The 6,312-nt window shown below is 33.3% G+C and overlaps 1 protein-coding gene across 9 annotated transcripts in view; it reads right to left on the reverse strand.

The window, feature by feature from the left end:
- Nucleotides 1-6,312, reverse strand: part of SPATA6 (spermatogenesis associated 6) — a 140,005-nt gene that overhangs the window by 36,530 nt on the left and 97,163 nt on the right. The gene's annotated exons all lie outside the window — the stretch shown is intronic.

The following is a 6,312-nucleotide window of genomic DNA, read 5'->3' on the forward strand; positions in this document are numbered from 1 at the left end:
ATGGATAAAGTTTTATTGTAATACATACATACTCATCTGTTTACCTATTGTCTATGTCTGCTTTAGTACTATAACAGCAGAGCTGAGTAGTGTGACAGGGACCCTATGGCACAAAAAATATTTACTTTCTGGCTCTTTACAGAAAATGTTTGCAAATCCCTGCAAAAGAATATAGTGATTAAATCGTTCTTTTTGTCTTTAGCCTCACAGTATCCAGCCAAAACACTATACTCCAAAGTTATTTAGGTAAGCTAATTTAAAACTGTATCTTGTATTTTTAGTACCTTTAGATTTATTTGTTATAATCTGCATTAAATCCTCAGAAGCCCAAACATCACACTTGATATTTTTTTCTTTTATTTTTCATTCAGTAAAGTTCTCTCTTTCTGATGTACATTTCTGGTAGTTTTGACAAATGCATAATGTCACATATCAACAACTTCAGTACCCATCAGCTCCAACACCCTAAAAATCTCCCTGTGAGACTGGTTTCTTTGTAATCAACCTCTTCTGCCTCCGCTATGCTTTGTTATTTCAACATCATGTAAAAAAAAATCATACAGTATGTAGCTTTGGAGTTCTAGCTTCTTTCATTTAGCAAACTGAATTTAAGACTAAACATGTTGTTGCATGAATTTATAGCTCACTTTTTAAAAAAAGATTTATTATTTTTTGGGGGGAGGGGCAAAAGGAGAGGGAGAGAGAGAATTTCAAGCATATTCCCCCTGAGCACGGAGCCTGATGTAGGGTTTGATCCCATGACACTGAGATCATGACCTAAACCAAAATCAAGAGTCAGATGCTTAACTGACAGCCATCCAGTGCCCCTATAGCTCACTCTTTTTTATTGCTGAGTTATAGTCCATTGAATACCATAGTTTGTTCACCATTTGCCTTTGAAGAGTATATTGGTTGCTTCTAATTTTGGTCAATTATGAATAAACTTACTATAAACATGCATGTACAGGTTTTTGTGTGAACATAAGTTTTAATTCATTTGGGTAAATACTTAAGAGTAGGATTGCTGGGTTGTATGATAAGTGTATTTAACCTTATACAAACCTGCCAAGCTGTCTTGTGGCTGTGACATTGGGCATTCCCACCAGCACTGAATGAGAATTCCTACTGCTCCATATCTTTGACAGCATTTACTAGGATAAGATTTTTTGGGTTTTTGTTTCTGTTTAACAATTCTAATAGGTAGCAGTGGTATCTTATTGCAGTTTTAATTTGCATTTCTATAATGATTATTGAGCATCTTTTCATGTTTATTTGGTGAAATGTCTGTTCAGATATATTGCCTTTTTTTTTTTTTTAATTTGACAGAGAGAGCGAGAGTGAGCACACAAGCAAGGGGGAGCAGCAGAGGGAGAGAGAGAAGCAGGCTTTCCGCTGAGCAGGGAGCCCGATGGGGGGCTCGATTCCAGGACCCTGGGACCATGACCTGAGCCGAAGGCAGACGTTTAACCGACTGAGCCACCCAGCCACCCCTACATTGCCCATTTTTAATTGGGTTCTTTATTTTCTTATTATTGAGTTGAAGAGGATTTTTTTTTTTAATTCTGGATACAAATCCTTAATCATATATGTGATTTGCAGATATTTTCATCCAGACTATGACTTGTCATTCTATTCTCTTAACATTGTCTTTCACAGACCAAAAGTTTTTAATTTTAATGAAGTTCAATTTATCAATTTTTTTACGGATCATGTGTTTGGTGTCATATCTTAAAAGTAATTTACAAATATAAATTAAATAGATTTTCTACTATGTTTTAGGTCTATGATCTATTTTTATTTTTATTTTATTTTATTATTATTTTTTTTAAAGATTTATTTATTGAGAGAGAGAGAATGATAGAGAGAGAGCATGAGAGGGTGGAGGGTCAGAGGGAGAAGCAGACTCCCCGCCGAGCAGGGAGCCCGGTGCGGGACTCGATCCTGGGACTCCAGGATCATGACCTGAGCCGAAGGCAGTTGCTTAACCAACTGAGCCACCCAGGCGCCCTATGATCTATTTTTAAATGTGCATTTTTAAAAATCCAGAACTATGCATTGAAAAGACAACAAATGCAAAGTGTCTGCTTAATTGACTTTGTACTTTTGTCAAAACTCAGTTGACAGTATTGATGTGGGTCTATCTCTGAGGTATCTATTCTATTCCTTTGACATATGGTCTATGCTTTAGTCAACAACACACTGTCTTCATTGTTGTGCTTTATAGTAAGTCTTAAAATTGGTTACTGGGTCCTCCAACTTTGTTCTTTTTCAGAATTGTTTTTGGTTTTTCAATTTCCTTTGCCCTTTCCATATACTTTTAGAATCAGCTTGTCAATTTCTATTAAAAAGTTTGATAGGGTTTTAATTATGATTGCACTGAATCTAGACATCAAATTGGGGAAAACTGACATCTTCATACTGAGCCCTCCAATCTGTGAACATGATGTAGTTCTTCATTTAGTTCTATCTTCTTTGATTGCTTTCAACAGCATTTTGTAGTTCTCAAAATGCAAACGCTGCACATATTTTATTAGGATTATACCTAAGGACTTCAATTTCTGGTGCTATTGTAAATAGTATGGATTTCCTAATTTAAAATTCCAACTATTCATTTCAGATATATAGGAAAAAATTGACTTTCTTCATATTTTGTGACCTTGCTAACCTCACTTACTAGTTCTGGGAGCTTTTCTGGAGATCCTGTGGAATTTTCTGCAAAATAATATCCTCTGCAAATATAAGTGTTTTTTTTTTTCTTATTTTCCAACCTGTATCCCTCTTATTTCTTTTCTTATCTTCCTGCATTGTCTAAGACTCCCAATATGGTGTTAAAGGAATGTTAAGAGAGGGCATCCTTGTTTCTGAATTTAGGGGAAAATATTCAGTCTTTCACCATTAACTACAAAGTGTTAGCTGTAGGTTTTCAAAGATGTTCTTCATTAGGTTGATAAAGTTCCCTTCTGACCTCAACTTTACTAAGAATGTTTATCAAGAATAGAGTTGGATTTTGTTAGATACTTGTTCTGTGCTTATTGAAATGACATACAGAAGAAATATGCTTTTTATTTAACCTGTCAATAAGATGAATTTATATTGCATTTCTAGAATGAGACCCTTGATTATGATATACTTTCATTTTTATATACTGCTGGATTTGATTTGCTAGTATGTTGTTGAGGATTTCTGCATATATGTTCATGAGGGTTTTGGCTCTGTATTTTTCTTTTCTTATAATGTCATTGTCTGGCTTTGACATTAGGGAAAATACTGATGTCATAAAATGAACTTAGGAAGTTTTTCTTCTACTTTCTGTCTGGTAAAACTGCCATTAGGTTTTTCTTAAAGGTTTGGTAGAATTAACCAGAGAAACCATCTGGGCCTGGTGTTTTATGTAAGAGTCTTAACTTCAAATTCAATTTCTTTAATAGATATACAGCTATTGAGTTTATCAACTTCTTCTTGAGTTAGTTTTGGTACTTTATGTCTTTCAAAAAATTTTTGAAAGTTATGTCTTTCATAAAGTTTCAAATAGTTTTAACATCAATGTAAACACATAAGACAAGATTAGCAGACTAGAGGACATTTCTAATGAAAGTATCCAAATTAGAGAGAGAGGAAAAAAAAAGAATTAAAAATATCAAAATAAGCACAAGATACATGAGTCTAAAAATCTAAAAAATCTTACACACGTCTAAAAATCTAATATAAGTATAATTGGGAAATCCAGAAAAACAGATAATGGGGCATAAGTACTGTTTAAAGAAAGAATGGCTATAGGTTTTCCAAAACTAATGAAAAATATCAACCTACAAATTTAGGAAGCCCTGAAAATTTAACATAGAATCAATCCAAGAATACCACATCTAGGTATAAAGAGTAAATTACTAAACACAAAGTTGAGGAGTAAATCTTAAATGCAACAAAGTGGGGAAAAATTCCCACATTACTTCAAAGGTGTAATAGCTTACTTTTCAAGACACAAAAAAGCCAGAAGACAATGTAATACCTTCTTTAAAATACCAAAGAAAATAACTTTACCAACCTAGAGTTTTATATCCAATAAAACCATCCCACATAAAACTAAAACCAAGATGTTTTCAAACAAAATCGGAATTCACAGCCAGGAGACTGTTGTAAAAGAAGTATTAAAGGCAGAAGGAAAATGACTAGAATCCATATGGGAACATGGAATTACAGGAAAGAAGGAAGAATAATAGAAAGGATAATGAATAAAATGAAAGAACATGAATAAACATTACTATATAAATAAAATTAATTTCTTGTGTGTTTTATATATGTAGAATTAAAATGCATGACAAAAATGTGCAAAAAAGGGGCGCCTGGGTGGCTCAGTTGGTTAAGCGACTGACTTCAGCTCAGGTCATGATCCTGGAGTCTCGGGATCGAGTCCCACATCAGGCTCCCTGCTCAGCAGGGAGTCTGCTTCTCCCTCTGACCCTCCTCCCTCTCATGCTCTCTGTCTCTCATTCTCTCTCTCGCAAATAAATAAAATCTTAAAAAAAAAAAAAAATTAAAAAAAAATGTGCAAAAAAAGGGGGCAGGTTAAAAAGGGTTAAATGTTTTAGGGCCCCATTACTGTTAGAGAGGTCAACGAAAAAATAATTTGTCATGTATGCATTTTGAAATCTGTAGAGGAACCAATAAAAAAAAGTTAAAAATGAATAACAAATTAATAAAAAGGAAAGTAAGTTATAAAAAATACTTACCAATCCAAACCAAAGCCACATCAATCTACATAAAAATTCTAGATTTTAATTCTTCAAAAAAAACCTTGTGCTACTCACAAGATATGCACTTTAAATATAATGATAAAAAGAAAAAAAATGGAAAAATACATACCATGCATAGACTAGCCAAAAGAAAGCCATTGTAACTACAAATATCAGATAAAACATACCGCGAAGCAAGGAATATTACTAGAGATGAAGAACCTTCACAATAAAAGGTTCTGTATCCCACCAATGACATAGCTTCAAAATATATAAAATTAACAAAACAAGAAAGAAATCTTGAGGCTTAAACCTTTCTTGGGACTTGATATCTATCTATCATGATACAGAAAAAATTATTTTAATCAGATCATATATTTAAATGGGAAATAAAACAGAAAGCCTTTAGAGGAAAACATAGGAGAAAGTCTTGAAGTACACAAAATTTCTAAAAATGTTAATCAACAACAAAAAACTATAATGAATTGAATTCCTTAGGATTAAGAATTTCTTTTCATCAAAAATGTCATTAAGAGAATAAAAAGGCAAGGCACAGAGTGAGAAAAGACAATTACAAAACATATACCTAAAAATTCATATCAAGGATCTATATGGAACTCTCAACAAAAAACCAAAAGGAGACAATTCAGTACAAAAATTGGCAAATGACTTGAACAAGCACTCACAAAGGAGAATATCCAATGGCCAATAAGTATATTCATTAATCATCAGGAAATAGCAAATTGAAACCATCATATGATAAACTACTTCTTACCAAAAGGCCAAAATGAAAACACACACAGGCGCACGCACGCGCGCACACACACACACACACACACACACGCCAATTAAGTACCAGAAAGGATGTGGAGCAAGTATAACTCTCATACACAGGTAGTAAAATCACTTGAAAAATTCTTTGCCAGCACCTTCTAAAGCTGAATGTACACATACCCTATGACTGGGCAATTCCAAATAGGAAGAATACATACATACCCAAAGAAGAATACATACATATCTTAATAAGAATACAATGATACCCAAAGTATGCATAAAATGCTTATAGCAGCTCTATAATAGCCCAAACCAGAAACAATCCAAATGTCCATCAACAGAGGAATGAATAAGTGAACAGTAGTATTTTCATATAATAAAATACCATACAGGAGCAAAAGTGAAGAACTATTGCTAAATACAAGATGTCTGCAGTACAAAGAAGTCTGAATTGCAAAGTCAAAGTGAAACAAGTCAGAGAAAAAAGTAGATACTGTAGGATTTCATTTATATAAAGATTAAAACACACAATACTAATCTTGCTATTAAAAATTAGGATAACTTTTACCCCTGGAGTGGCAGTAGCTGAGAGGAAAGAAGAGAAGCTTCTGCAGAGCTGATAATAGTTTATTTCTTGATTTGGTAAATAGTTTACAAAAGAGTGTGCTGATTTATTATAATTCATCAACTTGTTACTTATGATTCGTGCATTTTCTACATATATATACACTGTACTTTGAAAACAAGCTTAATTTAAAAACAGTATGCATATAGCAACTTAAAACTGTACAAACTGATGGAATGTCAC

This window comes from Leptonychotes weddellii, chromosome 4 (genome assembly GCF_054177405.1).
Source record: "Leptonychotes weddellii isolate Sample4059 chromosome 4, ASM5417740v2, whole genome shotgun sequence".
NCBI lineage: Eukaryota > Metazoa > Chordata > Mammalia > Carnivora > Phocidae > Leptonychotes > Leptonychotes weddellii.